This window comes from Tenrec ecaudatus, chromosome 2 (assembly GCF_050624435.1).
Source record: "Tenrec ecaudatus isolate mTenEca1 chromosome 2, mTenEca1.hap1, whole genome shotgun sequence".
NCBI lineage: Eukaryota > Metazoa > Chordata > Mammalia > Afrosoricida > Tenrecidae > Tenrec > Tenrec ecaudatus.
Genome location: NC_134531.1, coordinates 251,792,846 through 251,804,372, shown reverse-complemented (window position 1 = coordinate 251,804,372; position 11,527 = coordinate 251,792,846).

Sequence of the window (11,527 nt, the reverse complement as noted above, 5' to 3'; positions counted from 1 at the left end):
CCTTACTCTAACCTGGAAGCCAGCCATTTCTCCCAGGAAAATTGCATTGAGAAACAACGATCTTGGCACTGAGCACTCATTTCTTTTGAAGTATCATTGATCTTGGGCCATGTAAGTGGACTGAGCTAGAAATAGATGAATATTTATAATCTCCAAATCCAGCCCAGCACCACAGACTCCATTCTAGTGTTTGCCTTTTCTATGAGAGTGAGAACTCTGGTTCCTCCTAAGATTCTCTTGTCTTTTCAGTGTTGTTGTTAGGGACCATGGAATTGGTTCTGACTCATTGAAGCCCGATGTATAATAGAACAAAACATCCCCTGCTTTTGTACCCCCTTTAGGACTGTTGATACATTCGAGCCTTCCATTGGAGCCATGGTGCCAATTCATCTTGTTGTGGGTCGTCTTCTTTTCTGTTGTCTCTCCACTTTACCAAGTTTGACGTCCTTTTCTCATTAGATTTTCCTTATTTCATCAAGCCAACACCGTGTAACCAACCTCTGGGCCGTAGGCCTAGTTGAAACGTCCCCTGTGCAGTCGCTTTTCTCCCCTCACTTGGGGTCTTACCTGTTGTCAGATGACTATAGCCCAGCCTTCTCTCCACTGCACAGGGGCTCCTCGCTCTGTGAGAGAATCTGGTGCTTTCTGAACTGAGTCATTCAGGAAGGCAGGCACAGTTGGACCAGAGATAGAAATCTCCAGATTTACCACATCTGCACATTATAGATGTCCCAGATTTTCCTGTGAAAATTCTTGGATATCTTTCAAGTAAACTTCCTTTGTTTACCTGGGCAAGAACACATTTGGGTTGGCTGCATTTAAATCCTTCTTCTTTTTTTCCCTCCTTCTTTCTTTTGGCCATTTCCTTTTATATTGCATAATTTCTTCGGCTCATCTTGTATATTCCTGGAAGCCTAACCTGAAAGTCAGCCATTTCTCCTTCCCGTGGATCTGGAATCTCGTGGATTTCTCTTTGCCCTCCGAATTCTCTTAGCCTTCCTTTCTTTCCTTGTACTTCCCATTGCCTTAATTTTCTCCCGTTTTTTTCCCAGTTGCCTCTGCTTCCAGTTTATCACTCATGTCTGTTTTCAATTTCAAAGACACTGCTTATTATTTTAATAGCCCTCAGATTATTAATTGTATAGTGCTAACAAACAAACGAATCTCCATTGATGCTTTTTTTTCCTCCCTAAAACACCACTATATGAAAATGACCTTTCACATTTTTAGTTCTCTGTTTCAAATAAAAATGCCTACTTTATGAACAGAGCAGCAAACTTTAAAAAAAAATCATTATTTCTGTGTTTCTGCTAAAGAGCTCACTAGTGAGCCAGGCACATTGACCTCTGGATAAGGAATATGAATAGGCAAGGCAGCATTTCCAACATATAATGAATGATTATTCTAGAAATGTATCTTCTCTAAGTTACATGCCGGTGAATCATGGCAAACATCATTCCTCCCACCATCATTTCATTTTTCCCAGAAAGGCAGAGTGATCTACAAGATGAGACATTTCCTGAGGGCGATGAGACAGACGTTCCTGGTCTGTGAGAAGGGCAAAATCCACAGCTGAGCAAGCTGCTCTGCCATTGTGTTTTTTAACAATAGCAACAGCAACAAAAATGGGCCTTTTCTTACCCCCACCCCACCCCCAAAATCTGGAATTAGAACTTGTACTTGGCTGACTCACCCACAGCATTGCATGAAATTTAGGATATTGCAGACGTGGTGTTTGTTTTGTCTTGTACCCTATTCATAAAGATAGACCTGGTGGTTTCGCTCTGCCTGTGGAAAGATGTATGGCACAGGTGACAACACTCATGACATGTCAGGGTCAGTGGACTGACAACTCCGAGCTCAAGAATTTTTACTCCTCAGTGCCGGAGGAGGCCAGAGAAAGGACTGCCCGCACAGGGAACACCCAGGGAAGGAAGGCATGCTGGGTAGGCAGCCTGGGAAATGTAGGCTGGTTCATGTTTAGTGTGCTTCTTGGGTTCAGGTTATCACGGTGCAAAGCTGATTCATCATGTCAGTTTTGTGTTATGAAGGCATACATTAAAAAAAATTAAAATTTGAAACACCAAGGTGTATCTAAAGTAACCCTTTGGCAATATCATTTCAGCAAATTCAGAAGAGAAAGAAATGAACAACTCTAAGAGATAAACAGTTTAAAATGGGAGAGTCGACGGTTTATTTGTTGTTGTTGCTGTGTGCTGTAAAGTTGATTCCAGCGGAGTGAAACTGGCCCATAGAGATTTCTAGGTAGAAATTTTTACAGGAGCAGAATGCTAGGCCCTCTCCCCCCTAGAGAGCATTCGACCACTGCATCACAAAGGATTGTGTGTGTGTGCGTGTATGTGTGAGTGAGTGTGTGTGTGTGTGTGTGTGTGTGACATTTTATAGGAATGCAGAATTCCTAGATCAGAATGTATGGCAATATTAACCACATTACAAAGTATAAACCCTTCTCAAATACTGCTTGTATCCTTGTCCTGTACAACTGTTCCAATATTCCCCGAAATGAAACTAAAACTGGCTTTAATCACTTTGATTTTAAAAAGATAACAGTACAATAACATTGCATCTGTGTGAATTTTGACTCTCAAGTTTCTTTTTTTATTCATCCTAACTCCATTTTCCCCTGGATGTATTTGATATGTTAATGTAAGTAGAAAGGACAGTAATATAAAGAAAATGCACGAGGACAGAATGAGCTGGGACCTCACATCAGGGAGGGAAGGTTTGGAAGGGAATGTAAGTCTCAGCCATTTTTTTTCTCCTAGAGTCATCACAAAATTTTTTTTTAAAAAACCCAAGCAAAACTTGGGCTTACTGTACATTCAATCACAAGCCAGCCAATCTTCCTTTCTCTTTTCTTCAGTATCTGTCATTTTAAAGGTTTTTATAAAATAACTAAAAAGAAACAAAGTTGGCAGGTTTTCCAAATAAGACTTACAAATAGTTAACAAAATGAAAGTGTAAAAGTTAGATAATACAGATCTGAACTAAGAGGGAAAGAGAGAGAGAGAAAGAGAGAGCCTCATCATGACCCACTAAGCCCCGGGGATGACATCCCTGCTCTGAGAAGTCAATGTACAGAGAGGACTGTAGGGCTGGCCCCACCATGAGGCATGACATTCCCTCACTGACCCATAGCTCTCTCGGGGACAGCACTGCAGACACTGTGCAGAAAGTGTGCCTGGTCTGCTTCATGCATGGTGGGGTGAAACGTGAAGGGAGTGCAACCTGGCAGCCAGGGCAGAAAAGTAAACAAGTTCCTGAGGAATCCTGAAAATAGACTTCTGACTTGGGGCACAGGGATTGGCACCTCATCAGACTTGATCGGAAAACATACATAAGGGTCACAGACAGACGTAGAACTATCTGTTGTTTCCCACCCCCCTTCTTTTTACACCCTTTGTCTATCTACATAAGATGGGCAGGACAAACAGTCCCAAGGAGAAAACAAAGGGACCGGTGGTCCCAGGGGCACATGGGAGAGGACAAGGTGGAGAGGGGGATCAGGGAGCCAACAAATTCAGGGATAAGGGAAAACAGGAGATCTAAAAATGATGGTGAGGAGGCCTGGTGGGGGTTGATCAAGTACAATGTATCCAAAAGGAATTACTGAGAGCCAAGTGTAAGGTGAGCATGATAGTGGGATGGGAGGTAGGTGAAAGGAAATAGAGGAAAGGAGTAGAAAGCACAGCTGTTTATACAGGTATGTGTATATATAAATATATTAATTTATAACGAAAGGCACAGAGTCTATTGTACATACATTTATATGTTAAGAATTAAGATAGCAGGTTGACTCAATGCCTCCCTAAACACAAGAACACTTTGTTCTAATAACCTGGCACCCTTTGATACTAACCTCCCAACATGTTCACTGAAGACAAAATGGGTGCATAAGCAAATGTGATGAAGAAAGTGGATGGTGTCTGGCTATCAAAAGAGATAGCACTTAGGGTCTTAAAGACTTGAAGTTAAACAAGCAGCCATCTAGCAGGGAAGCAAATAAGGCCACATGGAAGAAGCACACTGGCATGTGTGATCATGAGGTGTCAATAGAATCAGGTATCAGGCATCAAAAGATCCGATCACAATGATAGACACATAATCATCCATCCACCCCCAGGGGGACCAACAGCTACCACGGGGGAAGGGAGACAGCAGTTGGTGTAAGATATGAAAATAATAATAATTTATCAAGGGGTCATGAGGGGATGGGGAGGGGGATAGGGAGGGAAAAAAGAGGAGCGGGGGGAAGATCCAAAATAAACAATTATATCAAAGTGAAAGAGTGGAGTTGGAGTGGAGACCCAAAGCCCATCTGTAGACAATTGGACACCCACCCCAGAAGGGTTACAAACAAGGGACAAATTTAACCAGGGTGCAATACAGCACCAAACAAACACACATCATTCCTCTAGTTCCTGAATGCTTCCTCTCCCCCACTATCATGACCCAGCTCTACCTTACAAATCCTGCTAGACTGGGGTCTACATATTGGTACTGATAAGAACACTCAGCACATGGAAGTCAGGACAGATAAAACCCTCAGGAACAGTAGTGGGAGTAGGGATATCATGAGGGTAGGGGGATGGTAGAGTGACAGGAGGTACGGGGAAGGGGGGAAAAGGGGTACCCATTACAAGGCTGGTTATATAGCCCACCCCCAGGGGGTTGAATAACAGAAATGTGGGTGAAGGGAGACAACGGACAGTGTAAGACAAGAAATAACAACGATAATTTATAATTGATCAAGGATTCCTGAGGGTTGGAGGGTGGTGGACGGAGGGGAAAAAGAGGAGTGGATACCAAGGGCTCAAGTAGGAAGAATGTTTTGGAAATATTGATGGCAACATATGTACAAATGTGCTTAATAAAATTGAATGATGGATTGTCATAAGATTTGTAAGAGCCCCCCCAAAGAATGATTAATAATAAAAAATTGTAAAAGAAAATCAGAAAATAATAAATATTGGAGAGGGGAAAAAAAGATAAATGTGCTTATGAAAGTAATCTTTCTTTTCCACAAAGGGAAATCTCCTTAAGGACACATCATTAGTTTTCTCATCTTGGCATATGGATTTGTTATTATTTTTCAGAATAAGTAAACAATGTTTTCTATTTCTCAATAAAATTGTTGGCACACAATTCTACTGGTCACTGTAGTAGTGATTTATTTTCTTGTTTGCTTAGCACAGATTGCTCCTTCTCATAACAGCATCTCCATTTTCATGACGGTATAATTCTTCTACTCTCAGGTCATGTGGCTAGCTCTCCTTCTCACTGACTGTGTGACCCAGACCTGGCCCATCAGTATATTTTATCCCACGGCCACAGGGATTGCTTCAAGAATGGTCTCTAACCCATTTCTGGCCAGTGGATAAATTACTTCACTACTGTATGTCGGTTTTCTCATTTATAAAATAGAACCAATAAGAAATCTATCACTCTAGGTTATTATGCAAATTACAGTGAATTATTAGGGACGATAATTCAAGCCAGTCTCTAGATCCCATCAAATGACTTTTCCTGCATGGGACTCTCGAGAAGGTGGGGAAGATACTTAGAGTATTCTCCTGTGAGTAATTATGTACTGGGTTCCTGCAGTCCACGATCCTCCTGGCTGCAGACAACACGTAGAGCTATACCATCAGAAAGCAGCAGCAAAACCAGGAGCCGGAGCACCGGCCAGAGTGATTGACTTCCCGACTCATGGAGGAAGTCCAGCCTTGTGGAAGGGGGGAGGCTCAAGCACTTGATTGGGGAAGTTGGCCTTGCTGACCCCAGAAGTGGAGCTGGGGCCTTCAGGCTGAGGCTTACTGGAGTGGGGTGACTCAGCACTTAATTCCGGAAGCTGGGTTTGCTGATCCAGGGAGCTTGAGTTGAGTGCATTCAGACTAAGACTTACTACAAAATGATATGCCCTTAGGGCTTGTCTTAGTAGCCCTGAAAGAACTTTGTGACATGTCCTGATACACAGCTCAACCCTGAGCGTTTCTTACTGGCAAGACAATTTATTAATTTCCTTAATAAACCCTTTCATCATGGATATGGTCTGTGAGCTCTGTGTAGAGATTTCAATAAATATTAGAACACAGAGAGGTAAAATCAAGAACCTTAATTAAAACAGTGTCGGCATTTAGCACAGCTTGTCATCTATGCGGCTGTGATACTGGAAGATATGTTATCAGTATTTCATATAACAGCAAGGTAGACAGGTTCCAGTAGAACTTCCAGACTAGGAAAGAGTTGGAAGGCAAGTTTTGCAATCTACTTCTAAAAATTAGCCATAGAAAACCCTATGAATCACAACAAATACTATCTGATATATTACAGGAAAAGGAGCATCGTAGGTTTGAAACTCAGTGTGACTGAGTCAGCTCCGACTCGTAACAACCATTAACCGGATAGAACAACTCCCTAGGGTTTCTGAGCCTAGAAAGCCTTACGGGAGCAGACAGTCGTTCCCTCTGAGTGGTGGACTCAAACTTCTGGACCTGCAGTAGGCAGCTCAACCCACAATCCACTGTATCACCAGGGCTCTTCATAGGTTGGAAAACTAAACCGAACTCATTGTGGATACCTGGCCCTGTAAGACAGGGTAGAACTGCTCCTGTGAGTTTCTGAGTCTGTAACTCTGCACAGGGGGAGAACGGCCCATCTTTCTCTTGCAGAGTGGCTGGTGGTTTCGAACTGCTGGCGTTGGCAGTTAGCAGCCCAGTTGGTAACCACTAGGCGACCAAGGCTCCTCCTAGGTTGAGGGACTCTCAAACTATAAGAAGCCTCAACAATGGACTCGTGCTGCCAGCCATTGTGAAAATGGTGGGGGACCTGGCAGTGCTTGGTCCTGCTTTTGATGGGCTCACCGTGAACCTAGCAACAGCAATGAAAAGATTTGGCCCCTTTCTCCTACCATTCGTGAGCATGTTGTCTTTTCTCTCTTGCCCATTAATATTTTTCCTCTCTCTCTTTTAAGATCATCTTATTGGGGGCTCTTATAACAACCCATACATTAATTGTATCAAGCTTATTTGTACATATCTTGCCATCCTTCTTTTCTAAACATTTACATTCTATTTGAACCCTTCTCTCTCCTTTTTATAAGAGTTTTATTGGCACGCCATCCACATATACAATATTTTTGCTCTCAATACTTATGGCTATACTTCTCTCTTTAAACCAATGCTTGAATTATTTTCTCAAAAATCCATTCTCAAACCAGATTGCTAAGGTTCTCTACCATAAAACAACAAAGATGTCTCTAAGGTCAACCAGAAGCAGATAGAAAACATAGATTTAGGAACGGATTTTGAACACACAATTCTAGCTCCAATCTAAGAACACTTCGTTGATACTCACCCTCATAAAAGAAACGTGGAAGATAGGGATGCTCAGCAAAGTGTTGTGAAGAAATTCTATGGTGCCTGGTTATCAGAAAAATAGCGTCTAGGATTTTAAAGACTTGTTTCCAAACAAACAGCCATCTAAGTGAGTCGTCAACTAAGCCCACCAGCATGCATGAGCCAAGGATTGTAAATAATATAATCCAAATCTAAAGAATGGAATGGTATCAGAGATTAAATTGTGAAATTCTGATTTGCAGAAGGCTATGGATGACACAGAAAGCCCAAAATACATTTGTAGGATCGGCACATGGAACAGGCCTCTGACTATAATTGAGGGATGGGAATAACCTGGTTATCAGACAGAGTATTAGAGAGACAATTATAATAGATTAAAATGCAAAATCTGACTTGAATGGTTAAAACCTGTCATTAGCTCTCCATTGTGGTACACTTTGAGCTTGTCTGGTTTTTAATATTTTCTGTTTTTTCAAATTGGGGTTTATCTCTGTTGTATTTTGGTATTGTTGATAGTCTGCTTGACATTCTTTTATGCATTTTTCTATATTTTTTGTAGCTTCATCCCAGAATGGGGGAATCTACAGACACCAACTAGAAGAACAGGTCTTGGGGATGAGTCTGGCAGGGGAGTGGTGGGGTAAAGGAGAGCTGATAGCAAGGAGCACAAGAAGGGAGAAGCTGTGCTGAAACTGATTGTGGTAGTGATTGTCCCACACTGCGTGATATGTTTGAACTATTGGATAGTATGATGTCTATATTATGTCCTAATACAATGGGTTTTTTTGGGGGGGACGGGGGGAACTCCAGTCTCTGGTCTTTTCTCTGGGCTTGTCCTGATTATTTCATCTAGTTTAAATACACATTTCTTTTGGAATAATGAGGAAAAGGGTGGGATGCAGAAAACTTCGAATTCCACCCCTGCAGTATTTGCCTGTGTCCTCAGAGAGCCAACAAGTTCCCTGGTCTTTTCCTGTTGCTGATGAAGTCCAGAGATACTGGTGTCCTTTGTTTGCTCAGCCCTGTAAGCCGTTGTCTTTGGCGTGGGAATATCAATTTACAGCTTTGTGTTAGGGAGTTGCCTCTAATCCCCATGATTCATTCGGGAAGTCAGGGTGCATGTTAGCCCAATTGTCAAGGATAAAACGCTAAGGCTCAATCACGAGGTGAATGCTTTAAAAGTTGCTACTTTGAATGACGAATATAAAGGTATTAGAAATATATCATGAGACACTCAGTTGGAAAATCTCACTGTTGCAGAAGCAAAGCAATACTGGTGGTTGTTTAGTTCCTATGCTTAGTGAATCACAATCGCCAGTAAGTGCTTCAGAATAACCCCTGTCCCCAGTTTAGTGACGGATGCTTTGCCCACATGGCGAAAGTACCGAGGAATATCGTCCCCTCCTTTACATCTGAGAAAACAATATGATTTGCATTAGGAAGGGGCCATCCTGGCAAATTAAAGCAGTCAGTGGAATATTCCACTATGCTTATCATTCTCCTATGACTTTTGATACTATTCTGCTATGGATCAACTAAAATGTGACCATCACATTTACCATAATTGCATTCAAACTTCCCCTGGCCTTTTAAATCAAGAGAGCAGCCAAGGCTGACGGAATTAAAAATGACCCTATTCTAACATTTCTGTGACCCAGTTAGATTTTGGAGAGTTGGCAAAAAGGAGCAAACCAACCTAATATGATTCACTTTTATTCTTAAACACTAACTTTAATTTCATATTTTCTCTCATGGTAAAGAAACGGTAGTAATAGCGTTTTCACTTGACTGCTTCATCTCACTGTTAGCAAGAAACATTATGAAGTGAACTTTGTCTTTTCCTCCAGGGATGCCTCAATTGGTGAATCCTGGAGGCAGGATGTGGTGTTAGATGCACAAGCAAGACCTCATGACCCCTTTGCTAATGTGAACCTTTGAGGAGGACTAAGGCCAAACACTGGGTTTAAAGTTGACAAGCAGTGAGAAAGATAAAATGGGATCATTGCCCTACCTCACCTTGACAACAGCTTGCCTTTGAAATGATGCGCATGCTCCTGATTGCAAGTACAAATGCTCTTAAAACAAGTCATTGTGCAGGGCCCCAGAAAGAATCTTGAAAGACTGATGTCAGCATTGCCAAATACTTTGTGAAAGGAATGCCTTTCTTGGATTCTCCTACATTTTAGGAGGGTTTTCTAAATATCTGTGTTTATTGTTGGTAGTCAGTAAATGGGAATAAGCTGTCTTTTAGTTAGATGCTTCCTTAGAGGTGAAGAACTAATGGTGGGGCTAAGACCATTGGATCTATCTTCTGGATTCTTCAGTGAATTGAGCCAATGATGAGTATTTATTATTATCAATAATAAATCATTTTATTGGGCGCTCTTACAGCTCTTACAACAATTCATACCTCAGTTGTATCAAACTCATTTGTGCATATGTTGCCATCATCCTTTTCAAAACATGTTCTTTCTGCTTGGGCCCTTGGTATTAGCTCCTCCCTTTTCCCTCCCTCCTCCACCCTCCCACCCTCATGGACTCCTGATAAATTATAAATTATTATTTCATATCTTACACTATCCACTGTCTCCTTTTGCCCACGTTTATGTTGTTCATCCCTCTGGGAGGTGGGTTATACATCGATCATTGTAGACGGTTCCCCATTTCTTCCCCCATTTACTCCCCACCCTCATGGTATCTACCATTACTGTTCCCGAGGGGTTTATCTGTCCTGGATTTTGTGTGTCAGAGTTCTTATCAATACCAGTGTACATGCTCTGGTCTAGCTGGATTTGTAAGGCAGGACTATGGTCAAGATAGTGGGCAGGGAGGAAGAATTAGAGAACTAGAGGAATGTTGTGTGTTCCACTGGTGCTATGCTGCACCCTGGCTGACTCGTTTCTTCATTGTGACCCTTCTGTGGGGAAGTGTCCAATTGCTTACAGATGGGCTTGGAGTCTCCTCTCTGACACCAATCATTGACATCAATAGATTTGTTTGTTGTGGGTCCGCTGATGCCTGTTACCAGATCCCGTCAACACCTCATGATCACACAGGCTGGTGTGTTTCTTCCATGTGGGCTTTTTGCTTCTCTACTAGATGGCTGCTTGTTTACCTTCAAGCCTTTAAGACCCCAGATGCTATATCTTTTAATAGCGGGGCACCATCAGCTTTCTTCACCACATTTGCCTGTGCACCCTTTTTGACTTCAGCAATTGTGTTGTGAAGATAAGCAACGATGAGCATTTTTATTTTTTGTTTAAATGCACTTCCACAATGGAGTTGCTTGAATTTATTTTGTGTTTCCCCTAGAATTCTTCAATATGACAACTCAAGGCTTGACTTTGTTCTTCAATTATTTTTACTTAAGCTGAATATGCTCTTTGCTTTGGTTTTCTAAACCATGTACAGAAGCAAGTTTCAGAGTCTCTTCTGACACCACTTTGGTCTTTTCTTTCTTTCCTGTTTCTTTTTTTTTAAAGTGACCTTTGGCCTTACTTTTGCATGATGTTCTTGATGTCACCCCACAACTGATCTGGTCTTCAGTTGTTAGGGTTACATGTGTCAAATCAATTGTTGAGATGGTCTCTAAATTCAAGTGGGATGTGCTCAAGGTTATAGTTTATATCTTGTGGACTTTGAAATATCTTCTTTAGTTTCACGCTGAACTTGTTGTATAGTTAGCCACTTGCCTTGTGTGGTACTTACAAAATTTGGTGTCAGTTTGAGAGGATTATGAATGAAGGTGTGGTGTCTGGCCTGTCAATCAAGATATAACCAATGAGGCCTCTGTGTGGGCATGGCCTTCTGAGAATTCTGGAAACTCCTGTATTTTCCTCCTTTGATGTGGGAGACACTTTTATCTCACAGCTCACTCCCTTAGAGACTCTATAGGCTGACTCCCTGGGAGATAACCTTGAGGAGAAGCCACATGGACCTACCCTGATGCAACCAGACCTCTGGAGCTAGAGAAGCCATGTAGAGAGCCGTGACAGTGTTGAGATGCTTACAACACCACTGGATCCACAAGACTTCCGACCCACTGGCCTATGATCTTCCTGCATTTGGTGTCATTACATGTGTTTTGTGAGTCTGAAGAGGACTTTATAGATTGGTATCGGACATATAAGTTAATATTGGACTTATGG